General features: G+C 43.9%; 1 protein-coding gene across 6 annotated transcripts in view; it reads right to left on the bottom strand.

The window, feature by feature from the left end:
* Positions 1 to 27299, bottom strand: part of CADM3 (cell adhesion molecule 3) — a 620371-nt gene that overhangs the window by 382292 nt on the left and 210780 nt on the right. The gene's annotated exons all lie outside the window — the stretch shown is intronic.

Genomic DNA, 27299 nt, shown 5'->3' with positions numbered 1-27299 from the left:
ATGTACAGTCCAGCCAACTTAAAGCGGATGTCCGCTGAAAAAAATATATTACAAGCCAGCAGCTACAAATACTGCAGCTGCTGACTTTTAATGTTAGGACACTTACCTGTCCTGGAGTCCAGCGCCATCCGCAGCAGAGGACGAGCGATCGCTCGTCACTCTGCTGCCCCCCCCCCGCGCCATCCTCGGTGAGGGAACTAGGATGTGAAGCGCTCCGGCTTCACTGCCCGGTTCCCTACGGCGCATGCACGAGTCACGCTACGCCTGCCGATTGGCTCTCGCAGTGTACTGGGAGCCGAGTGTTCCCAGAACACAACGGGGGGGGGGGATGGGAGGTGACATCATGCCCGCAGTCTGCCCGAGACTGTGCGGTCGGAAGTGGGTGCAAATACCTGTCTTTAGACAGGTATCTGCACCCCCCTCCCCCCTAAAAGGTGTCAAATGTGACACCGGAGGGGGGAGGGTTCCGATCAGCGGGACTCCACTTTAGGGTGGAGCTCCGCTTTAAAGGAAAACTCCATTCAGGATGAAAAAATAAATGGCAAACCTCTATATTATCATGTTATGTACACCACATATTTCTGTTTTCATTGTGAGCTATAGAAGTCCCCATCCTTCATCCTAATGAACCGTTTACGAGCCAGTAAATGAAGATTTCCAATCACAGTACTATGTGGATGTGGGTGTCAGTTTGGAGGACAATCAGGTGTAAATGGATAGCAGAATCCGTTTACACCAGGGTGTTTAAACAAAAAAAAAACATTTTGATTTAAATCCGATTTTTTTGATTTTTATCAAATTTATTTTATGAAAATGCTTTTGTTTCTGAGTAAAAATCTATCTAAAGATAGGTTTTCTATTTAACCACTTACAGACCGCCCCCCGCAGGAATACGTTTCTACCTTGAAGAGGAATACCGTTGGTATGGTAGCAGCTAGCTACCATAACCCAGGGATCAACAAATCCCGGTCGCCATGGATTTTTTTTTGTGAGCTGTCGCCATCTGGTGGTGAGCCGTTGGTATTACAAGTTAAGCATTGCAAGTTAAACAGCAATTCTAATGTAATTTTTCACTATTTTCACTGCCATCTTCTTCCCTCTAATTAGAACCCCCAAACCTTATATATATTTTTTATCCTAACACCCTAGAGAATAAAATGGCGATCGTTACAATACTTTCTGTCACGCCGTATTTGCGCAGCGGTCTTTCAAGCGCACTTTTTTGGGAAAAAATTACACTTTTTTTAAATAAAAAATAAGACAACAGTAAGGTTATCCCCATTTTTTTTTATATTATGAAAGATAATGTTACGCCGAGTAAATTCATGCCCAACATGTCACGCTTCAAAATTGCGTCCCTTTTGTGGAATACCGACAAACTTTTACCCTTTAAAATCCCTTTTTACCCTTTAAAATCTCACGTATGTGTTTGCTTCTGTGCGCAAGCTCGTCGGGACGGGGCGCGTTTTCTGGCTCCTAACTATTTTAGCTGGCTCCTAGATTCCAAGCAAATTTGTCAAACCCTGCCATAACCCCAGTATCCCCCTTCTTTAGCGGGCGGTCCGCTACAAGATAAAAGTGGTCGCTGCAACGGATACGCCGCAAGATCACTTTTATCCGTGGCGGGAGAGGGCCCTTCTCCGCTCACCGGAGCCGTTGACAGCGGCGGAAGCGATCCGGGCCTGCCCCTGCCTGGGTAGAGACGAGTGAGAGGAGGATGGCCCCTATCCGCCTCCATATCACTGCACGGTGGAAGCGATGTCATTTTAGTGTAAATATGAGATCTGAGTTCTTTTTGACCCCAGATCTCATATTTAGGAGGACCTGTCATGCTTTTTTTTCTATTACAAGGGATGTTTACTTTCCTTGTAATAGAAATAGAAGTGACACATTTAAAAAAAAAAAAAAAAAAGAACAGTGTAAAAAATAAAAATAAAATAAATACGATTTTTTTTTTTTAAACGCACCCCATCTTGCTGAGCTCATGCGCAGAAGCGAAGGCATATGTGAGCAGCGTCCACAAATGAAAACGGTTTTCAAACCACACATGTGAGGTATCACCGCAATAAGTAGAGTGAGAGCAATAATTCTAGCCCTAGACCTCCTCTGTAACTCAAAACATGCAACCTGTAGAATGTTAAACGTCGTCTGTGGGGATTTTTAAGGGTAAAAGTTTGTCGCCATTCCACGAGCGGGCGCAACTTTGAAGCATGACATGTTGAGTATCAATTTACTCGGTGTAACATTATTTTTCACAATATAAAAAAAAAATAGCTTACATTACTGTTGTCTTATTTTTTAATAAAGGGTATTTTTTCCAAAAAAAGTACGCTTGTAAGACCGCTGCACAAATATGATGTGACAGAAAGTATTGCATTATGTGACAGAAAGTATTGCATTGACCGCCATTTTATTCTCTAGGGTGTTAAAAAAAAACAATTATAATGTTTGGGGGTTCTAAGTAATTTTCTAGCAAAAAAAAACAGTTTTTAACTGTAAACAACAAATCTCAGAAAGAGGCTCGGTCCTTAAGTGGTTATTAACATTCAATTACAACAGGGCTCGACAAATCCCGGTCGCCAGGTCGCCATGGCGACTAGAAATAGGGTCCTGGCGACTTGGCTTGGCTTTTTTTTTTGTGAGCTGGCGCCATCTGGTGGTGAGACGTTTGTATTACAAGTTATTACCACCAGTTGTGTAAGCTGACGCCATCTGGTGGTGGCCGTTGGTATTACAAGTTAAGCATTACAAGTTAAACAGCAATTCTAATGTAATTTTTCACTATATTCACTGCCATCTTCTTCCCTCTAATTAGAACCCCCAAACATTATATATATTTTTTATCCCAACACCCTAGAGAATAAAATGGCGATCATTGCAATACTTTCTGTCAAGCCGTATTTGCACAGCGGTCTTACAAGCGCACTTTTTTGGGAAAAAATTACACTTTTTTTTTTATTAAAAAATAAGACAACAGTAAAGTTATCCCCATTTTTTTTTATATTATGAAAGATAATGTTACGCCGGATAAATTCATACCCAACATGTCACGCTTCAAAATTGCGTCCGCTCGTGGAATGCCGACAAACTTTTACCCTTTAAAATCTTCATAGGCGACATTTAAAAAAATCTACAGGTTGCATGTTTCGAGTTACAGAGGAGGTCTAGGGCTAGAATTATTGCTCTCGCTCTACCAATCGCGGTGATACCTCACATGTGTGGTTTGAACACCGTTTACATATGCGGGCGCTGCTCACGTATGTGTTCGCTTCTGCGCGCAAGCTCGTCGGGACGGGTGCGTTTTCTGGCTCCTAACTTTTTTAGCTGGCTTCTAGATTCCAAGCAAATTTGTCAAACCCTGAATTACAACATAACTTGTGTCGCATATTTATATGCTAGATTATTTTTTCTTTATTTGCTTTTTTTTTTCTCACGAAAGTGAAGTTACCCTTTAAACTGCAACCGGATGCTTTAGGATAAGAGCTCTTTTACACAGATTTGGACCATATGTCGCCAAGAAATACCAAAATAAGAAATAGTGTTTCTAAATTTACAGATGGCAGGTTGATCACACACACACCTGTACACAAAATGCTGCTGATTCTTGGCGGCGTACGGCCAAAATCGGAAAACATCAATTAAACTTTACAGTGGAAAACAACAATTACACCCATGGACTTAGTAATATTTTTTATATTACTGTGTATACTATATAAAAAGGTCCAATAAAATTGAAGAGTGAATTTATAAATATGAAGGAAATGGGAAAGGTCTCTATGGCTTTTGGGAAAATATGGGTATGCTTTTCTTTTTGTTTTTTCTATGTATAATAAAAGGATTTTTTTTTTTTTTTAAATCTTGCTTCAAGTGAATAAACAACATGTAATTAACGTCTTGTTTGAATGCATGCTGCGATCTAATGATTGGTAAAATAGTAACAGAGTACATTTTATGGTGATTAAAAAGTACTAAAATACCCAGTTTCCAAAGTTTTTTTTTCTTTTTTTCCTTTTGCAATTTACACTTATTAGGCCGCGTACACACGACCGGTCCAAACCGATGAAAACAGACCGAAGTCCAGTTTCATCGGTCCAAACCGACCGTGTGTACAGCCCATCGGACTTTTGTCCTTCAGACCAAAGTTTTAGAACTTGCTTTAAAATCAAACTGATGGACGGCTGACCATCCGTCAAAACCGATGGTTAGTACACAAAAGCATCGGTTCAAAACCTGCGCATGCTCAGAATCAAGTCGACGCATGCTTGGAAGCATTGAACTTCGTTTTTTTCAGCACGTCGTGTGTTGTACATCACCGCGTTCTGACCCGATCGGTTTTTGAACTGATGGTGTGTACACACATCAGACCATCAGTCTGCTTCAGAGGTGAACCGATGAAAACGGTCCGTCGGACCATTCTCATCGGATGGATCGACCGTGTGTACGCGGCCTTAGTGTTTCTGTGCCCTTTTCAACATCAGTAAAGCCTTGGGTATGGACCTCAGAAGGGTTCTATTTTTACCCATCAATAATAAAACGAGTCTTCTCAGCTCTATCCTGATCTATGTAACTAGCATTTTGGCAAAAATGACAATCACAATTTCTTTGCTTAGTATAAAGATCACATCATCTTTCACATTATACAAAAAAATTGGGCTAACATTACTGTTTATTTTTTATTAATTAAAGTGTATTTTTTCCCCAAAAATTGCGTTTGAGACTGCTATGAAACTTGGCAGGCTGCCTGTTGTACAGTTGAACCTCGGATTATGAGCATTACGAGCATAATCCGTTCCAGGAGAATGCTTGTAATCCAAAATACTCGCATATCAAAGTGAGTTTTCCCATTGAAGTCAATGGAAACGAAAATAATTTGTTCCGCATTGACTTCAATGGGATGCAATACCGAATGCGGACAGAGGTGGGGGGGGCGCCAGAGAGTGCCGAAAACACTGCAAAAGACCCAAGGACACTTCAGCTCAGCTACTGTGCCCCTGTACCTCAGGCCAAATGAGGTACTGTAGGCCAATGTTTGGCTCCTGCGCCCCCGTACCTCAGGCCAAATGAGGTACTGCAGGCCTATTTTCGGATCTGCTCGGGTCCTGTGCCCTTGTACCTCAAGCCAAATGAGGTACTGCAAGCCTATTTAGCTTGAATTATGCTCGTCTTGCGAGTCAACACTCGCAAAACTAGTCAGAATTAAAAAAAAAAAAAGTTGGTCGCAAATCAAAACGCTCTCAAACCAAGTTACTCTTAAACCAAGGTTTCACTGTATTTGTTTTAAAAAAAAAATCAGCTGTCAGAGAACTCTCTGCCCTTGTTAGATAGAATCGGGTAATGCTGTTTTAAGATCGGGGGAGGGAAAATAATTGTGATTTTGATTCTTAATGATTAATCGTGCAGCTCTAGGTCAGTGACACAGACATATGAGAGCACTGCAAGGTATTTGTGCCAGTAAAGTGAGTGATCAGCAGAAATAATAAACACCTATTCACCAGCACTTACTATATTATTATTATGTAAACCAGCTTACTGGAAAAAATATACATGCGCACGCACATCATTTTAATTTGTATGCATGACCATTTTTTATTTTTTTTTAATAATAATACATTCATTATATACTTTTCCAATTGTCTACATATGCATTTATATAGTATCATATCTAACAATTATGTAAATGTAATCAGTACATGGCTGCATATCAGCAGGTAGGCAGATGAAGCCGACAAAGTTTTCAGGAACATATTAAAAGTTTAATGACTATAATTAATATTATAATAATTAGCAATCACTCTGCATTGTTATACTGATATACACATACAGTACATGTTCACAGGGGCGTTGCTAGGTGCCAAAAAAGACCAGGGGCTGGCCGTGACCAGGTCCTCCTTGCAAGATTTCTGACAGAGGATTAAAAAGAAATATCAGAAGTCTAAGAGCAAACTTGTGGAGAGCTTCAGAAAGACCTAGAATTAGCAGGTACAATTGTTTCAAAGAAAACAATAAGTAATGCACTCAACCGTCATGGCTTGTATGCACGCTCTCCATTGCTGAAGAAAAAGCATGTTAACCACTTCCGGACCGCCGCATGTACATATACGTCGGCAGAATGGCACGGACAGGCACATTGGCGTACCTGTACGAGCCTGCCTAGACGTGGGTCGGGGGTCCGATCGGGACCCCCCCCCCCCGGTACATGCGGCTGTTCCCGTGGCTTCAGGAGCGAGCCGGGACGAGGGCGCGGCTATTCGTTTCTAGCCGCCCCCTCGCGATCGCTCCCCGGAGCTGAAGAACGGGGAGAGCCATATGTAAACACGGCTTCCCCGTGCTTCACTGTGGTGGCGCATCGATCGAGTGATCCCTTTTATAGGGAGACTCGATCAATGACGTCAGACCTACAGCCACACCCCCCTACAGTTGTAAACACACACTAGGTGAACCCTAACTCCTACAGCGCCCCCTGTGGTTAACTCTGAAACTGCAACTGTCATTTTCACAATAAACAATGCAATTTAAATGCATTTTTTGCCGTGAAAATGAGACAATGGTCCCAAAAATGTGTCAAAATTGTCCGAAGTGTTCGCCATAATGTCGCAGTCACGAAAAAAATCGCTGATCGCCACCATTAGTAGTAAAAAAAAATAATAATAATAATAAAACTATCCCCTATTTTGTAAACGCTATAAATTTTTCACAAACCAAACGATAAAAACGCTTATTGTGATTTTTTTTACCAAAAATAGGTAGAATACGTATCGGCCTAAACTGAGGGAAAAAAAAAATTATATATGTTTTTGGGGGATATTTATTTTAGCAAAAAGTTAAAAATATTGCATTTTTATCAAAATTGTCGCTCTATTTTTGTTTATAGCGCAAAAAATAAAAACCGCAGAGGTGATCAAATGCCACCAAAAGAAAGCTCTATTTGTGGGGGAAAAAAGGACGCCAATTTTGTTTGGGAGCCACGTCGCACAACCGCGCAATTGTCTGTTAAAGCGACGCAGTGCCGAATTGTAAAAACCCCTTGGGTCATTTAGCAGCATATTGGTCCAGTCCTTAAGTGGTTAAAGTTCAATAAATTTTGCTGCACAACATTTAGACAAGCCTGTGAAATACGGGAAAAATATGGTCTGGTCAGATCAGACAAAAATTGAACTCTTTGAATGTTATAAATAATACACACCATGTTTGGAGGTCAAACATCACCCCCCAAACACCCCCATACCAACAGTGCGAGTTTGGAGGTCGGAACATCATAACGTGGGGCTGTTTTTCAGCATGTGGTACGCGAAAACTTCATATCATGGAAGGAAGGATAAATGGAAAAATGTACCAAGACATTCTTGCTAAAAATCTGCTGCCATCTACCAAGACAACGATCCCAAACACAAAGCAAAGGAAATTCAACTGGTTTCAAAGAAAGAAAATAAAGCTGCTAGAATGACCCAGCCAATCACCTGACTTGAATCCAATAAAAAAATGTATGGAAAGAACTAAAGTTTAGAGTTCATAGAAGAGGCCCACGGAACCTTCAAGATTTGAAGACTGTTTGGGCCAGATCCACAGAGCGAGTACGCCGGCGTATCTACTGATACACTGGCGTACTTTCAAATTTCCCGCGTTGTATCTTTAGTTTGAATCCTCAAACCAAGATACGACGGCATCTGGGTTTGATCCGACAGGCGTACGGCTTCGTACGCCTTCGGATATTAGGTGCAATACTTCGGCATCCGCTGGGTGGAGTTCTCGTCGTTTTCCGCGTCGAGTATGCGAATTAGCTATTTCCGACGCTCCACGAACGTACGTACGCGCGGCCGTAGCATTCTCTTACGTTGTCTCTAGTCGGCTTTTTCCGGCGTATAGTTAAAGCTGCTGTTTTGCGGTGTATAGTTAGACTTGCCATGTTAAGTATGGCCGTTGTTCCCGCGTTTCGTTTGATTTTTTTTTTTTTTGCGTAAGTCGTCCGTGAATCGGGATGGACGTAATTCACGTCTATGTTAAAAAAATGACGTCCTTGCGACGTCATTTAGCGCAATGCACGGCAGGAAATTTAGGGACGGCGCATGCGCAGTTCATTCGGCGCGGGGACGCGCTTCATTTAAATGAAACACGCCCCCTAATCGCCGATTTGAATTCCGCCACCAGAAATGCACTACGCCGCCGTAACTTACGGCGCAAAATCTTTGAGGATTTGAAAGAACGCCGGGTAAGGTACGGCGGCGTAGCGTATCTCTGATACGCTGCGCGGGTGCAGATCTATGTGGCTCTGCCCCTATGGTTGAAAAAATGGGCCAAAATCACACCTGAGCAATGCATGCGACTAGTTTCTCCATACAGGGGGCGTCTTGAAACTGTCATTACCAACAAATGTTTTTTTTTTTTTTTTAAGGAATTAAATACATTTAGGTTAGCGTGTTTAAAACTTTTTCCCTGCTTCATTCCATTTTTATTTCACATAACTTCATTTCTGAACGTTTTTTTTTTTTTTTTTTGTATGTATGGATTGCATAGGTTGTTACCAAAATGTGGTGAGTATTTCATGTCTATAGCACCTTTAGAAATATATTTACCTGGACAATTTTGAAAAATGGTGAATTGTGCAATACTTATATTACCTGCTGTGTTATATATGCTCGCTCTCTCTCTCTCTCTCTCTCTCTCTCTCTCTCTCTCTCTCTCTCTCTATATATATATATATATATATATATATATATATATATATATATATATATATATATATATATATATATATATTTTTTTTTTTTTTTTTTTTATTATATTTTTTTTTTACTCAGTATAAAATTCACAAATTCGGGGGACATAAAAAAAAAAGAAGAAAAAGTAATTAACTGAACTAGCAGACCTAGATGAGATAAATAGAGAGCAGTGTTTGACGAGCGAACTATTTAGGAGCGAGTCCAGGAAATAAAGCAGAGGTGGGAAAGGAGTACTATTTGATCATGGCATTCTGTCCTTTTATCTGTTATCTGTCAAAAAGCAGATTTGTTAACTCCTGCTCTTTGAGGCTTGCAGTACTTGTTCATTTATAACCAAGTGATTTTTCATTTACTGGTTTGCCACTATGACTGAAGAGGGGAAAAAAGTATTCCAAAAAGCTTTGGCTAAAATATACTGAGCTACCCAACAAAATGTACACTTTTTCCACCTACCATCCATTGCTAACACAACACAATTTACTGTTTTAGAACACAGTGAATACCACTATATGGTGTCAGTATAATGTTGAATTATTAAAACACCCCAAAACCATTCTTTGGTCCATTATTTTGGTCGCAACCTTTAAACTGCACATCTGGTCTGAGTAATGTGGAAGGTAGAATTATGTTCACAATTCTACCTGGTTAGCGCCTCAATATCTGGGGAAAGCGCCAGCCAAACAGGTAGCAATTTTAAAAGGAGAGGTCAACAATGGTAGCCTCCATGCCTATCTCATTACAAGTAGGACTGTGGTCAAATCATAATTTCGCGAATGTGATGTAGGCTTCTGTGACAGGGGTCACTTTGGGTCTCCTTAGGCCCCTTTCAGACTGGGGCGGGAGCTGCGGTGGCGGTATAACGCCGCTAAAAATAGCGGCGCTATACCGCCGGAATTGCCGCGGGTATCAGCCGCTAGCGGTGCGGTATTAACCCCCGCTAGCGGCCGATAAAGAGTTAATACCGCCCGCAATGCGCCTCTATAGAGGCGCATTGCGGGCGGTATTGCCGCGGTTTCCCATTGTTTTCAATGCGAAGGAGCGGTGAAGGAGCGGAATACATGCCGCTCCTCTCACCGCTCCAAAGATGCTGCTGACAGGAGATTTTTTTGTCTCCCGCCAGCGCATCGCCTCAGTGTGAAAGCCCTCGGGCTTTCACATTGAGTCTGCAGTGGAGTTTTTCAGGCGCGATAGCAGCGCTATTTTTAGCGCTGTACCGCCTGAAAAACTCCTCAATGTGAAAGGGGCCTTAGAGAGCTCTGAAAACTCTGGGCCAGATTCTCAAAAGAGATATGACGGCGTATCTCCAGATACGCCGTCGTATCTCTGTGTCTGGCCGGTCGTATATATGCGCCTGATTCTTAGAATCAGTTACGCATAGATTTCTATTAGATCCGACCGGCGTAAGTCTCTTACGCCGTCGGATCGTAACTGCATATTTACGCTGGCGGCTAGGGGCGTGTACACTGATTTATGCATCGAAATATGTAAATCAGCTAGATACGGGAATTCACGAACGTACGCCCAGCCGACGCAGTACAGATACGCCGTTTTATGTTAGGCTTTTCCCGGCGTAAAGTTACCCCTGCTATATGGTGGCGTAAGTACGGCGTACCAATGTTAAGTATGGCCGTCGTTCCCGCGACTGAAATTTGAAAATTTTATGTTGTTTGCGTAACTCGTCCTTGCGGCGTATTAGGAGCAATGCACACTAGGAGATTTCCATGGACGGCGCATGCGCCGTTCGTGAAAAACGTCAATCATGTCGGGTCACAGAACATTTGCATAAAACACGCCCCCCTGTATAGGTTACGTTACGCCCCCACATAGTTACGCCAAAATACGAGAATCTGGCCCTCTGTGTCCAGCTTCCCCAGGCCCTCTTAGTTGTACATCACCCTGTGTCTCTAGTAGGAGCACAGGGTGAATGAGAACCCCACTATGATCTGTGCTAGTCAGACTCAATGTTGTATATATGTATATATTGTGTGTTGTCTCATGCTGTTGCTGACTCTTTGCTGTAATCGTTTGGGGTGTGACTGTATTTTATTGTGGCTGTCTGCCTCAACTATTATGGGATGTGCAAGTGTGTTTGCTGTGAGGAAAGAGGGAGGGGGGATTCCTCCATCAGCCCCCTTGCTGATAAGACTGTTTACTAATGAGAAGTTTGAACACACCTGACCTGTGTGTCCATTGTCATTGGACAGTTTAATCCGCCCTGTTTTCCAAGGGTGAGGGGGAAGAGTCTCTGAGTTATTTTATCTGCTGTGTCCATGTGTGATAATAAAATCAGTTTTGTTGCTTGCCACTCTACACTGGCGTTGTCTGGTGACTGGGTGGGCTAAAGAGTCTTGGATAGTGCTGGTTCTGGACAGAGGAAGCATTGATGGAGGACAAAGTTCTGTTTGAGGATGAGGGTTTGTCACAGCTCCCCATCCCGTTAAGTTTCAGCTCTCTTGGAACCCCACAGAAAATTGTTGTGAACAAGGCTTCTATGGCTGAAACACGTTAACGTCTGCTGTATGTAGTCATCTTTTATGGAGTCACAATAAATTTGGACTTGTTGAAGAGCATGTATGGAGTTGTGGATTGTCTTCTATCTATTTATTTCGTTAGCAGCTGAGCAACTGCACATTCTGCAACCGACAGCTCTAAAAAATCTGGGGTAGTAGCACCTTTTTCTTTTATTGAATGTTATTGTAAATACCAGTTGACCCGTATAACCATTGCATAGGCCAGTTCTTTAACCCCTTCCTTACCGGGCCATAACAACATGACGCCGACAGGAACCCTCCCTCCCTCCGGGCGAACGTCTTTTCTTCTCGTCAATCTAGGACGAGCGCCCGTGGCGCCGATTGTGACCCGGTGTGCGTGCCCGGCAGGGCGTGAAGTCCGCCGGGCACCCGCGATTGCCGGTAATCATGGCAGGAGTGTAGACACACAGATCCACCTCCTGTCAGAGGTGAGGACACCGGTGTTCCCAGTACAGAGGAACACATATCGGTCTCCTCCCCTTGTGAGTTCCCCTCCCCCTACAGCAAGAATCACTCCCAGGGAACATATTAACCCCTTCAGCGCACCCTAGTGTTAACCGCTTCCCTGCCAGTCACATTTACACAGTAATTAGTGCAGTTTTATTGCACTAATCGCTGTATAAATGTGAATGGTCCCAAAAACGTGTCAAAAGTGTCCGATATGTCTGCCCCAATGTCACGGTCACAATAAAAATCGCAGATCGCCCTCATTACTAGTTTAAAAAAAAAAAAAAATACCATAAATCTATCTCCTATTTTGTAGACGCTATAACTATAAGAATACGTATCGGTCTAAGCGGAGGAAAACATTTTTTTTTTTTTAAATAAAAATGTGATATTTATTAAATCAAAAAGTAAAAACTATTGTGTTTTTTTAAAAAAATTCTCGCTCTTCTTTTGTTTATAGCGCAAAAAATAAAGACCACAAAGATGATCAAACACCACCAAACAAAAGCTCTATTTGTGGGTGGAAAAAAACAAAGATTTAATTTAGGTACAGTGTTGCACAACCGCGCAATTGTCATTCAAATTGCACCAGCGCTGAAAACTAAAAATTGGTCTGGGCAAAGGGGGTGAAAATGCCCTGTATGGAAGTGGTTAATAGGGTGACAAAGCAGTTCCTCTTTCGATAATATACCTTCATTCTGGCTGCTGCTAGCCCTGCTTAGGTTTTGCTTTGTAAGGATCCAAATCGGGCCTCATCAATAATGATTTGGGGGTCAGTTACGCCAAATAAGATTTCCATTCATAAAGTGTGTTTTTCATGAAACTTAGGCCCCTTTCACACTGGGGCGGGAGGCACGGTGGCGGTATAGCGCCACTAAAAATAGCGGCGCTATACCGTCGGAATGGACGCGGGATTCGGCCGCTAGCGGTGTGGTATTAACCCCCGCTAGCGGCCAATAAAGGGTTAATACCGACCCGCAATACGCCTCTGCAGAGGCGCATTGCGGGCGGTATTAACGCGGTTTCCCATTGTTTTAAATGGGAAGGAGCGGTATACACGCCACTTCTCTCACCGCACCAAAGATGCTGCTGGCAGCAGTTTTTTTTCTCTCCCGCCAGCGCATCGCCTCAGTGTGAAAGCCCTCGGGCTTTCACATTGAGTATGCAGTGCAGGAGTTTTTCAGGCGGTATTTAGGTGCTATTTTTAGCGCTGTACCGCCTGAAAAACTCCTCAGTGTGAAAGGGGTCTTATACCTGCCTTAACTTGTCACCTTCCAACCAAAATGCTATAGGAAAATAAAAGGATTGCATAGCATAATTTTCACAGTATGCAGAGAATAATGCTTTAACTCACTCCGTTATGAAATATTAACGAAACAAAATACTAAAAAATAAATTTGAGTTTTTGTAATATGAGAAAATAAATGTAGATTTTATATATAATGCTCCTTATAAAAACCTAGCATTTCCACTGGAAGTTAAACGAGAGACTATTGTGTGGACAGGGGTAGACTATAGTTTGCAAAATCTATACTTGCTGATTTAATTATTGCCCTTTTACTTCACCGGCAATCATTTTTATAGGCAATTACATGAAAGGCTGGAAGCCATGTTGTGTGCTGGAGCAAGGACGCTCATTCTGTATGCTGGATATTAAAATAATGAAGATTTTTGGACAATTTTGACAACGTCAGAGAATGCTGCCTATTACTTTGCTTGTTCCCGATGAACAGGTTCCAAATGAAGGAAATACAGAAAGTCCTCAAATTGGGGAAAACTCACACCTCTGTAATATAGGGGGAGTAGCCAGCAGGTGAAGACACTTAAACGCAATCAGTTCACAATTGCCTTCTCCTTGTTATCAGGTAGTGGGGTGTGCCCAGAGAATAATGCCGCACACACAATGTTGGCTCACTTAACTGCTTCAGCCCCGAAAGATTTGGCTGTCCAATGACCGGGCCATTTTTTGCGATACGGCACTGTAATGCTTTAAATGACTATTGCGCGGTCGTGCGACGCTGTAGCCAAACAAAATTAGCGTCCTTTTTTCCCCACAAATATAGTTTTCTTTTGGTGGTATTTGATCACCTCTGCGTTTTTTATTTTTTGCGCTATAAACAAAAAAAGAGCGACAATTTTGAAAAAAAAAACACAATTGCCTAGATTCAAGTAGCCCGCCGTAAGTTTGTGCGGGCGTAGCGTATGTTATTTACGCCGCCGCACCTTACACGGGCAAGTGGAGTATTTACAAAGCACTTGCTCCGTAAGTTGCGGTGGCGTAGTGTAAATCAGCCGGCGTAAGCACGCCAAATTCAAATTTGCAAGAGGTGGGCGTGTGTTATGTAAATAAAACATGACCCCACGTAAATGACGTCTTTAACGAACGGCACATGCGCCGTTCGTGAAAGAATCCCAGTGTGCATGCTCGAAATTCCGCCGCAAATTGTCAATGCTTTCGACGTGGACGTAATTTACGTAAGTCGTGAACGACTTACGCAAGCAACGTAAAAAATTCAAAATTCGACGCGGGAACGACGTCCATACTTAACATTGCATACGCCTCATAGAAGCAGGAGCAACGTTACGCCGGAAAAGCCTTACGCAAACGACGTAAAAAAAATCCACCGGGCGCACGTACGTTTGTGAATTGGCGTATCTAGGTCATTTGCATATTCTACGCCGAAAACAACGGAAGCGCCACCTAGCGGCCAGCGTCAATATGCACCCTAAGATACGACGGCGTAAGAGACTTACGCCAGTCGGATCTTAGCCTAATTTCGGCGTATCTTGCTTTCTGAAGGGGTTAACTGTGTTCCCTATTTTGTGTTCTAACTGTGGGGGATGGGGACAGTAGAAAGACACGATCTGTCTTGTCTCCTCAGACAGCACGGGGGTTTGTGCGTTTACACACAGAAACCCCTGTGCTCCCGCTCGTGCGCGCGATCACACATGTGTCTGTGACAATCGTGCCCGCCGCCCACACGCATCGGGTTCCCTGCCATGCAGGGGCGCACACGCATTTTCTGGCGGCTCTCCTGGGCGAAGCCGTATATAAGGCATGAAATATGAACAAAGCATATCTCTACACAGCATCACTTTTATAAGCTTCCCGGGCTTACCTGACTGATCAGTAAAGCCTGGGAAAAATCCGACGCTGCTGGGTATGGAGACGAGTGAAGCCAAGATGGCCACCACTCGCCTCTATTCCCTTGGAGGACTGGAGCAACGTCATGGTTTCACTTCCAGTTCCCGAGCCATAGTATTTTTTTTTTAAAGCAAAAGTAAAACAATAAAATAAAATCTTTGATCTTTTGTTTTTAAAGTTAAATGAGGAATTAGGGGTCCTTTTGACCCTAGATCTCTAAAAAAAAGAGGACATGTCTTCCTTGCTTCTATTACAAGAGATGTTTACCTTTTTTTTAATAGGAATACAAGTTATAAAAAATAAAAAGGGACAGTGTAAAAATAAAAAAGTAAAATAAATAAGAAAAAAATGTAAAGAGCGTCATCCCTCCGTGCTCACACACAGAAGTAAACACAAAACGCAAGCATATGTAAAAAAATATATATAGTGATGTTCAAGTACCGTAGTTTTCCACCATTCCACGAGCGTGTGCAATTTTAAAGCATGACATGCTAGGTATCTATTTACCCAGAATAACATTATCTTTTATATGTTACAAAAAAAAATGTGTTATCTATGGTGTTTTTTTTCATTAAGATTCATTAACCACTTCCCATCCCAGCCATAGTAATATGACGGCCGCAAATTGGCCATGCCATATCAGGCCGGCTGTCACATGACGTTCTGGGCTTCCACTATGGGGCATGCAACGCGCGTCACTGTGTCACTCGGGAGCCAATGTGCGTGCCGCCAGGCACCCGTGATTGCCGGTCACAGAGCAGGGACGTAAACACACAGATCTATGTTCTGTCAGGGGAGACTGATCGTGTGTTCCTTGTATATAGGAACACCGATTGGTCACCTCCCCCAGTCAATCCCACCCCCCCCACAGTTAGGCCTCGTACACACGGAAGGACTGTCCGCTCGGAGATTGCTGTCTGATGGTTGTACACACCATCAAACAGAAAAATCCGCGCGGACACGATACGCGGTGACGTGGCCGCGCCGTCACCGTGACGATGACGCTGCGACTCCCTAGGTAACACATTTAATGCCTTGATTGCCCCCTAGTGTTAACCCCTTCCCTGCCAGTGCAATTTATACAGTAATCAGTGCATTTTTATAACATATATATATATATATATATATATATATATATATATATATATATATATATATATATATATATATATAGTTCTTTTCCAGCAAAAAAATCAGATTTAGACTTTTAAACCAAAAATTCCAGAAAAGGCCTGGTCGTAAGCGGTTAAAATAATACGTTTTGGATAAAGAGCCAATACTTAGCTCTGTTGGTTCTGAAGCTTTTTCTCGCTCTCTCTTTTTTGACAACAGTATAATTATTCAAGGGATAAAAACTGTTTTTCTTTTTGAAAGCCATGAGGATTTAATAGCCTCTCTGTCATCATGTTAAAGAAGACATCCGGTCTAATTAGCAAGCAAAAAATTGTTTTAAAATGAGGAGCTGCTAAAAATTCTGACTTTTAACTCTTTACTATACAGTATTGTGGTGAAAATATGAATAATACCAAATGGTTCTTCTGCGTTAGGCACCTTCACACAGTATTTCTCTGTCCACCCCATCATTTTTGCTGGCATCACACATTGTGTAAAATGCACTTACCTCTGGCAAGTATGCTCAGTACATCACACTGAAGACTGACACCTCCTCTGTGGTGCTTTTCCACTGATTGACAGCATTATTGGTTGGCAGGCAACCAGCCCTTGAAAAAACCGTACATCAAGAATAAGGACATCAATGCTACCAAAACTTTAATTGTGCTTTGCAGCACACTCCTGAATGAAGCTCATAGTGAGGCTCCCTGCAGCCTTAAAGTGGTTGTAAACCCCATTCATGAAATTTGACCTAAGCACACATTGTATATCTGTAGTGTTTATCTATGTCTCCCCAAAACTCTAAGTGGCGTTTCTCTCTGATGCTCCATTCCTCTGTTATCAGAAGAGTCATTTCTGACAAGTTCTCCGACACATGAGATAACAGTAAAAATCTGCGTCAGGGAGGGAGCTAAGAGGAAGATAAGCAGAGAGCTTGTCTATTCACAATACAGCTCTGCATGTTCCTTCGCTAGTCTACCTATGTGGAGGGGGGGTCCCGTACCTTCAATAAACTATCAGGCAGTGTAAGCCCAAACTCCACACCCACTGCTGAAAGAGGAAGACAGATGTCTAACACGATCTGCACTTTCCAAAGAAAGTGTAGAAAGGGAAAGACAGCAGATATACAAGTACAATGTATGTAAGAAGACTTGTTTCATCTCTGTGTATCATCTGAAGCTGTTCACTTCACTGGGTATAGGAGAATGTTTACATCCACTTTAAGGCTGGTACACATGATGAGGATATTGGATGAAAAAAAAAAACACATTTGGAGCGATAGTCCATTAATCTATTCGTTGGTACAATTTCGAGAGCCGATCACGACCGTTCATGCGAAAATATCCAAAGGGACAAGCACAAACATCTTTCTTGTATGATTAAAAAAACTAACGATTTTCATGTACAGTATTTGTACAAAAAGAATCATGTGACCAAGACCATGCATGCTCAGAAATTAAAGAATACATTACATCACTTTTAAAAACTGTAATGTGTCTTACGATAATTTTCGTAACTTTAGTAACCTATTGGTCATCAATATAAGATTAGCATGCAAAAAAAAATAAAAAATTGGACAATCATTCATCCGATATTCTAATCATGCATATGAGGCTTTGGAGCCCAAGTCCAGGCTAACACCTTCCGCCATCTCCAGAGCTTCCACTCCCGGCTGCTTTTTTTTTTTTTTTTTTTTCATACTTACCTTTTCCAGATGTCTTCAGGCTGGTCACGTGACATACAGAGTCCCCCTACTCTAGATCCTTTCTGGCGGTGGCTGAATCCAAAGGGTAAGAGGACTCTTCAGACATGCAACCAGCCTGGAGACATCTGGAAAAGGTAGGTTTACGAAAGAAAAAAAGAAAAAAAAATCACAAATACAGCCAGGGGAGTGGGGGCTTTGGTCCATGATGGTCTGCACTCATAGGATGTTCTCAGTCTTTGATGTTAAGGCCACGGGGCATCCTTTAACATGGACTGAGGAAATCTAGCAGGTGAAAATAATTACTGCAAGGGATGGCCCAAGAAAGCAGGAGGGTACTGCAACCAAAGCTGAATTTATTTTTGTTTTAAAAACCTGGGAGACTCTTCTTCAAATGAATACAAAATTAAAGTAGTTCTAAAGCCTCAATATTTTTTACCTAAATGTATTCTTTGCATTAAGTTAAAAAAAAACTTGGCATCAGTATAGAGATTTTTTTGTTGTTTTGTTTTTTATTACATTTACAACCACTTTAAGTGGGATGTCATACCTAGCTAAATGGGCTAACCATTACCTATAATTGCCTACAGTTTGTGTTGCTATGGTAACACAATGTCAACAGTTCTTAACAGAAAGCCACTAGGTATTGCGAAACTGAAGCCTTGTACACACGATTGGATTTTCCGTGGACAAAGCCTCTGAATTTTGTCTGAAGGGCGTTGGCCAGGAACTTGTATTGCATACAAATGGCAAAGAATTGTTGACCAACAAACACTAAACTATGTGGTTATTCAACTCTTTAGCGCCACCCTTTGAGCTACTTCTGCTAATGTCGTCTTATGCTTAGCATTGCTTTGGAGCATGCGTGTTTGTACTTTGGATTTTTTATGAAGGACTTGTATACACACGATCGTTAAATCCGACAGCACACATTTGTTGTGGGAACATTTTAAGGCATGCTATCCTACATTTGGTGTCGAAAATACCGACAACAATTAACCGATGGAGCATACAGTCGGTGGGATTTTCTGACAACAGCCTGCCATCACACAATTCCCGTTGGAAAATCCGATTGTGTTTACAAGGCTTAAGAAGCTGAAATCTATATGGTAGCAGACACATAGAAGAGAAAAGAGAAAGACAGAACTTTTCACCAGAACTTTTTAAAGTGGTTGTAAACCCTCTCTGACTACTTTTACCTAAAGGTAAGCCTAGATTAAGGCTTACCTGTAGGTGTTTGCAAAAACTCCTAAACCTACACGGTTTAGGAGATATTTGCCAAAAAGAATGCAACGGCACAGGCACACTGAGAGTGCCGGGTCTTGAATAGTATCTGCCGGGAATCTGCCGGTCCTGCACGCTTGTGCGGGAGTGACGTCATCGCCGCTCCGGCCAGTCACAGCGCCGGAGCACCGATACCCGGAAGGCATGGCGGCAGGCCGAGGAGAACGAGGAGTGCTTTGGGGGCTTTGATCTCAGGTAAGTCATTCATGCATATACATACTAGCTCATTATGCCTTTCTATTGTAGGGTTTGTTTTACATTCTCTTTAAGGAGGCACTCCCAAGCACCTAGAGCAGGGGTGCCCAACCTTTTGAAGAGCGAGGGCCGCTTGGTAACCAGTCGGGGGCCACAATGAGCGAAGTGGGCGGATGAAGGGTCGCGGCCAGGGATGGACTGGCCATTGGGACTACAGGGAGTTTCCCGGTGGGCCGATGGCTCGGTGGGCCGGCTTCAGTGACAGCGGACTGCCGCCCCCCTCTGCTCCTCTGTCTCTCCCTTCCCACAGCGCTTACCTGGGGGGACCAGAGGAGCAGGGGGAGGACCAGAGGAGCAGGGGGAGGACCAGAGGAGCAGGGGGGATGACAGAGGAGAATGGGGGAGGAGACAGACAGCTGACTCAACAGCTATGGCCTGGGAGTTTCTCACTTCTGCCTAATAATGTCCCATAAGGGGGGCACGGAACTGATTCTTTGCCCCGGGTTAAATGTCTAGCTTCCCCACTGGTACTGCCTATAAGAGGACCAGTACCAGCCATTCTACTCTAATAAAAGTAGAACGGCTAGTGAAGGGGGAGTGGGGGGGGCTTGGGTGGCTGGGGGGTGTGTGGGAGTTGCCTGGCTGCCATGGGAGAGACCTGTCAAAGTGGGCCAGTCTGGATGAAGTCCAGTGCCAAATTTCTGTCCCAGTCCAGCCCTGGTCGCGGCTACTCTATAGGCCCTCCTATCCATCCAGATGAAAGGGGATGAATTCCCTTCTGTTTTTCGGATTGGAGGTAGGTGGGCGTAAACAGACATCTGTCACTCTATAGAGGTGAATTGAGGGTCCCATTTGGTCGGGCTGATCGCGTGAAAAGGGCCTAAGACGGGAGCTGCGGTGGCTCAATGCGATTGGCACTGCGCTGACAAGCCATTCACCTCTGCAGCTAGGGGTTCGGATCCCGGTCTCGGCTACATGTGAATTGAGTTTGGTGGTCTCAGCCCGGCTCCCAGTGGGTGTGCTATGCGAGGTAAGCCTGCGCTTAGTACGCCCACCCCCCTCCCACAAAAACCACCACACTTACACGCACTCGAAATTGGTTTAACATGCATGCACTTTGACCACGCGGTCTCTAAAAAAGAGAGGCGAAGGACTAACGGGGCTGGTTGAGCGGGCAAATCCTCTCACTCCCTTATAGGGAGTCCCTCTGCCCCGTTGGGCTTCAAAGCGGAGCAGGTAGGGCGGGCGGTGTGGGAGGACCCCCTCACACACCCGCCATTGCCACCCGGGGCATGGAGAAAGGTGGCAGATTGCCTCTGGGGGAGGCCTGCCTACTCCCAACTCCTGCAGTCCGGCTCCTCCCTCGAGTACACACACAAAATACACTTTAGCTGAACTTTGCCATAGACTCCGCCCGTGGCAAAAGCTGGTGTTGTACAGGAAGCATTGGCCTATGGGGCTCTGCTCCGCAGCTGCTTTCTTCCTCTACCACCAGCTTCATTCACAACACTGATGCTGTGGTATGGCGGGTCGGAAACCTGCGATCTAGACTTGCCAACCTGCCATTTTAGAGCAGGAGGTCGATGGCCACATCAGAGGGCTCCGCGGGCCACTGGTTGGTCACCCCTGACCTAGAGCAACCTCTATCGTATTTGTTGTATAGCTGTTTGTTCTTATTGGATTTTTAAACCAACTAACCAAGTGCTATATCTGCTGTAACTCTTAATACTGTAAATAAACAGCACATTTTCTTAAATTGGCTAGTATGTTATAGGCTAAGATTGTTACTGATGTCTTGCAAGGTTTTCTTGCTCACTGAAGAGAAGCCATTTTGTTGTTCTTGTTCCTAATGGTTTGAAGGCATTCAAGGGCCAGAGAATCGAGCATGTCAATTAGATTTAGAAAACATGGCAGAGCAAAGGATAATGCCTGAGATTATACAAGGGATACAATGGCGTCCTCAGAACTGCGCTTTTCAAATTAGCTGAAATAGATTCCAGTTTGAGCGCCGGCGTCCAGCAAGTAAAATCAATGAGGTTTTGGGTCCACAAACCGGCATTTCAATGGATATTTTTTTTCCTTCAGAGGCTTCATTGAATTCTCCGGCTGAAAGGCTTGCGGAGAAGCAGCAAGACGTCTGTTACATAAAACAGTCTTGCTATAATTTTTTACCATCGCTACCAAGTGCATAAATGAGAGGGAGCAGTTTAACCATCCAATGTGAATATAAGGCATCTGACAATGGCTATAGGTCTCATCCTTCACAGTGGTCTAACAAAATGGATTAAGAGAAGGCACTGGCAGGATATACAGCAACCGCGCATAGGTGAGAGCATAAAACAGGGATTATAATTCATTGCTCAGAATAACACCTCTATAATCCAGAGTGGATTTTTGGCTGAAACTAAAGCACATCTTTAAGGTCCGTGTCAGGTTGGCCATTAATCTTCGCAAACCAGCCTGACTCTGTCGCCTTTCCTTAACAGAAACATAGAAGAGCAAAGGGAGAAAAAACCTAAGGAGGTTGATTTACTAAAACTGCATGGTGCAAAATCTGCTGCAGCTTTGCACAGAAACCAATCAGCTTCCAGGTTTTTTTGTCAAAGCTTTAGGGCTCTTTCACGCGTACGGAAAAACGGTCCGTTTATTACAAGTCCGTTTACGGACTTGTAATGTATGCCTATGGGATTGCAGACGTTAGCGGATGATGCATCCGCTAACGTCCGCAACTATCCGCGTCCGCAAAGATCCGCTTTTGCGGACGGAAGAAAACCCTATTTTTCTTCCGTCCGGCGGAACGGATCGGATGAATACGGACACATGGTCCGTCTGCATCCGATTCCCCATAGGGGAGAGCGGAGCAGAGACAGGGCGGTCTCTGCACTGTGTGCAGGGACCGCCCTATCCGCCGACAGCTCAGCGGGGATTACGGATGATCCTCGCTGAGCTTTTGCGGACACACGGAGCGGACACAAAAATGGTCCGCTCCGTGTGAAAGAGGCCTTACTGAACAAGCTGAAGTTAGAAGCTGATTGGTTACCATTCACAGCTGGAACAGATTCTGAGTGCACCAGTTTGAGTAAATCTCCCAAAAAGTAATCTATTGAGTCTGTCCATTTTGGATTTCTTTTAGTGAGTGAGTATAGATCTAGGTTTGTGCCAAGCATGTTTAAATTCACTAAGACCCCTTTTACACGGAGGCGCTTTTCAAGCGCTTTCACGCTAATAAAAGCGCATGAAAAGCTCACGAAAACCTATTTCCATTAAAATCAATGAATGATTTCACAACTGGGGCAGTGTGCTGGCAGGGCGGTGAAAAAATGCCCCTCTCCATTGAAAAGAATGGAAAGCTCTTCAAAAGTGCTTAGTGTTTTACTGGCAGTTTAGAAGTGCCTCAGTGTGAGGGGCGTAAGGTGTGTGTCGAGCCACGTTAGCGGTAAAGCGACACTCATTTTAGCAAGCACTTTTTGGCCACTAGCGGGGGGTACTTTTAACCCCTGCTAGCGGCCGAAGAAAGGGTTAAAACCGCCTGGGTTGCGGCGCTTCTCAATCACTTTTTAAGCGCTTCAGAAAGCGCTGCCAATGCATTCCAATGGGCAGGGGTGGTTTAGGAGCGGTGTATACAGTGCTCCTAAACCGCCCCAAAGACTTTTTGTAACGTCCTGCAAGCGCACCACCCCAGTGTGAAAGCACTCAGGCTTTCACACTGGGGTGGCATGGGAGGTGGTTTTCAGACGTTTTACAGCGGAAAAATGCCTTAAAAAACACCTTCAGTGTGAAAGTAGCCTAAATGTTGACTTGCTATCTCTGCTGGAAGTCTGTTATAAGCATTAGCTACCCTTTCAATATAATAATACTTTCTAAGGTTCAGTCAAACCTGTATGCTTTGCTCAGTACAGGTTTATTTTAAGGCCCAAATGCAGGTTGGCAGGAACCCAGATTTCCCTGCACCCCCCCTTCCCCCCCTCCCTGGAGCAACATCACTTCATTCCATTTTTGGGCTGCCCCCCATTCTGGATATGTGATGTTCTGGGGTTTCCTTTGTTGTGCGAGGGTAGTGCTCAATAATTCAATAATGCAGAGTCATATGGGCAGTTTTTTTCACATCATTCTGGGAGCTAGGAGATTGGTGAGCCACTCCCAGGAGAAGCATACTTGAAGCCCTTGGCTCACATGAAGTGAGTTGAATGTTAGAAGAGGTTTGGCAACCATGAGTGGAGGGGGACGTGGAGTGAAGCACTGGAGTATTAAGAAGCTGAGTATATCTTTGAGACTTTGGAGGTGGGTTGGCATTCTTCGTAAAAAAGAAACAGTGGAACTGGCCATTAAAGGAGAAGTCCAGCCTGAGCTTTTTAGGCTGGGCTTCTCCTCTGGGTCACAGGAGTGTAGTTTGTTTTGCACTCCTGAGGCCCATTTTTAGCAGAGAGCAGTCTGAAGGCCGCTCTCCGCTGACGTAATTGACATCAGTCGGGGCAGCGCGGCATCACAACTTCCAAGTCGGGATCCACCAGCTGCCTTTATTGATGGCCGTCTCAGCGAGCCGCTGAGACGGCCGCTCTCCGACCCTTCACGGCTCAGCGCTCCAATGAGCCTTGAGAAGTAGAGCAGAAGCTATGCTGACTGATAGTCAGCATCGCTCTGCTCGAAGAGGGGTGAGAACCGAGCCATTGGTGATGTTCAGTGGCTCGGTTCTCAGTTCAGAGACGGCATCGGTCTGATGCTGCATCCACCGAGGTAAGTATGACTAGGTAAAAAAAAAATACAATACTTCTCTTTTAACTACTTTGATACTGCAGGTAGAATAACATGGGGGTATAAGAAAAAACGATTTTAAAGAAAGAAGGAATGCCCTTGCTGGATTGGCACACATTCCCACTTCTAATAATACTGGGTGTTTGTATAAAAATAGATGGCGGGAGTTCATACAGAAAGCAGCCAATCAGATTCAAACTCCCATTTAAAGTGTGGTTTATCAAAACATTATTAAAGGTCCCAGGCCACTTTGTACATCAATGTACTTTGTAATAAAAATGTTACAAACCCTTTAAGGCATTAAGGTGTCGATATCTGTAAGGTATTTTATTACGCTGACAATGCTCAAACAGTTTAAGTAATTTAAGTAATATTTTTTCATCTGTAGCAATCGTTGCCACCAATTGATGTACATAGCTCTGTAGCCAGGATTTTTGATATATCATGCACTAAATTTCACAGCCAATGTGATCGATAATTTTCAGAGATTCTGAGATTCTGGTGCCACCACAGCTCAGGAGGTAGATGTGCCAAAAGGAAATATTATTCTATGTGTTTAGCTGTATTCCTTTCAATGCCATGTGGCTACATCTCATTGCCAACTAAAGCCTCTACAACAATCCCTCCTCAAAACAGCATATTTTGAAATGGGGAGCAGACTAGCAGGATTGTATCATCTTCCCAGTCTTAGTCCGTAGGGTTCAATATTGAGTTGGCCCACCCTTTGCAGATATAACAGCTTCAACTCTTCTGGGAAGGCTATCCACAAGGTTTAGGAGTGTGTCTATGGGAATGTATGACCATTCTTCTTAGAAGCACATTTGTGAGGTAAGGCCTGGCTCGCAGTCTCCGCTCTAATTCATCCCAAAGGTGTTCTATTGGGTTGAGGCCAGTCAAGTTCCTCCACCTCAAACTCGCTCATTCACGTCTTTAAGGACCTTGTTGGTGCATTAGTGGGCAGTCATGTTGGAACAGGAAGGGGCCATCTCAAAACTGTTCCCACAAAGTTGGGAGCTTAACAATGTCCAAAATGTCTTGGTATGCTGACACCTTAGAGTTCCCTTCACTAGAACTAAGGGGCCAAGCCCAACCTCTGTAAAACAACCCCACAGCCATAACACAAAGCAAGGTCCGTAAAGCGAATGTGGGGTGGAGGAACTTGACTTGCCTGCACAGAGTTCTGACCCCCCAAAAGAACACCTTTGGGATGAATTAGAGCAGAGACTGTGAGCCCGGCCTTCTGTTCTACATCAGTGCCTGACCTCACAAATGCGCTTCTGGAGGAATGGTTAAACATTCCCATAGACATACTCACAGACCTTGTGGACCGCCTTCCCAGAAGAGTTGAAGCTTTTATAGCAGCAAAGGGTGAGCCAACTCATTATAAAAACCCGCCAGACTAATATAAACAAAGGGAGAGGGTGCAGAAGCATAACAGTATTAAGCTGAACAACTCACATTTTGGAGGTAAAAAGCAGGCATATGATTAGTCCCACAGTGGGGAGTAGAAGAAGGTGTCCTCAGTTGACAGTCCTATCCCGGATGGAAAGCGCTGTATCCTCTCGCTCGCCGCTCACTGCTGCTCCGCTGTAGTAAGGGCCGGCCACGGTGGAGAGGAGAGGAGCTGAGAACAAGGCTTGGAACCTCGGTGGTGTGCAGGGTGAGGACGGATGCGTCACTGGTAAGTGACGCATTTCCTGAGCATGCACACTAAGACTGGGATGCTATTAAATTTCATGTGCGTGTAAGGACAGATGTCCCAATACTTTTGACAATACAGTGTAAGTGAAGATTTGTAAAGGTTTATTCCAGGCATTGTATACAATATTGATCCAGCTTGGACCAATGTAATACCATACCTGGTAGATGCTCCTGGAAGCCGGAAATCACTGCGGCTGGGTTTACACCTCCGACGGATGCGGCTCACAGCAGGGGTCCGGCCAGTCCCTGTTCTCTGTTTCATGGACCAAACTTTGGCCTGAATTTGGCCCTGAAACTGAGACAAAGACGCACAGCACTCCTGTGCAAGTCGCTCCGCAGCCACCATGGAGATTTGTTAACCCGGCTCCGTAGAGAGCCAGTCACAATCTCCTGTCATGCTAATTGGATCGGGGAGAAACCCGCATCAGTGTGGACCCAGCATTAAGCAGACACACGCTACTACAGTGATCTCCACTTGCCTCCAGGTCCCATACTGAGTGGGAAGCCCGATTAATTATGAACACAGGAGGCCGGCCACTCATTACTGGCACCATTTAGAGAATGCTTTGCATTTCTGGCGACGGCATGGTGAAGGAGGCTTGGCCTTGCCTCCGAAGCACAGTCCGATTGGCCAGCGCAGTGGTAGGTGGCACCAAGGTCTAACAGCTCCGGAAAACTCCCATAATAAGAGATCCTGCCGTTATCTCCCCAAGTCTCTGCCTCAGCTTCCACACAGCGCCCGCTGTTGAAATCCAAGGCTCCCTTGTTCCTACACTGTTCCCCTGACAAGTCTTATGCCACGTACACACGATCATTTTTCGGCATGAAAAAAAAAAACTACGTTTTTCGGCATGTAGAAAAAAATAAGTTTTTCCAACTTCATCATTAAAACGACGTTGCCCACAAACCATTGTTTTTTAAAAATGCTCTAGCAAAGCGTGGTGACGTACGACGACACTATAAAGGGGAAGTTCCATTCAAATGGCGCCACCTTGGGGCTGCTTTAGCTGATTTTGTGTAAGTCCACACACGATAATTTTTTACAACACGAAAAACGACATCATTTAAAACGTCGTTAAAAAAGGCATCATGCTCGAATTTTTTTTTTGTCGTTTTTCAGAAGCCGAAAAATGATGTGAAGCTCACACACGATCATTTTAAATGACATTTTTTTAAGACAACATTTTTTTCATGCCGAATAATGATCGTGTGTACGCGGCATTACTCACTGAGCACCATATGAGTGCATTCATTATTTTATATTTTTTGCAACTTGTTAAATAAACAATCCTGCACTAGAAGTGGCTTGGCACTTCTCCCCCCCCCCCGCCTCTATATACATAGATACACTTCCCAAGCTGGACCAATGCACCTACCGTGTTTGCCCGAAAATAAGACCTAGCGTTATTTTCCAGGAGGGCTGCAATATAAGCCCTACCCCGAAAATAAGCCCTAGTTTAAAATGTTTGTAACATCCTATAATCCACTCTATTACAGTAGTATATAATGTACAATGTGTGGGTTTCTGTAATATATTTGCGGGGAAGAGAGCTCCAGCGGGTCACAGAAGCGATGAACGGCGCTATAACAAAGGTATTTGACACAATTATATTACAGAAACACACACATTGTACATTATATACTACTGTACTAGAGTGGATTATAGGATTTTACAAGCATTTTAACTCAGTTTACACTGGGGATTCCTGTCA

Source organism: Rana temporaria, chromosome 13 (genome assembly GCF_905171775.1).
Source record: "Rana temporaria chromosome 13, aRanTem1.1, whole genome shotgun sequence".
Lineage (NCBI taxonomy): Eukaryota > Metazoa > Chordata > Amphibia > Anura > Ranidae > Rana > Rana temporaria.
The sequence above is the reverse complement of the archived record's forward strand: the minus strand, read 5'-3'. Positions and strand labels throughout refer to the sequence as shown.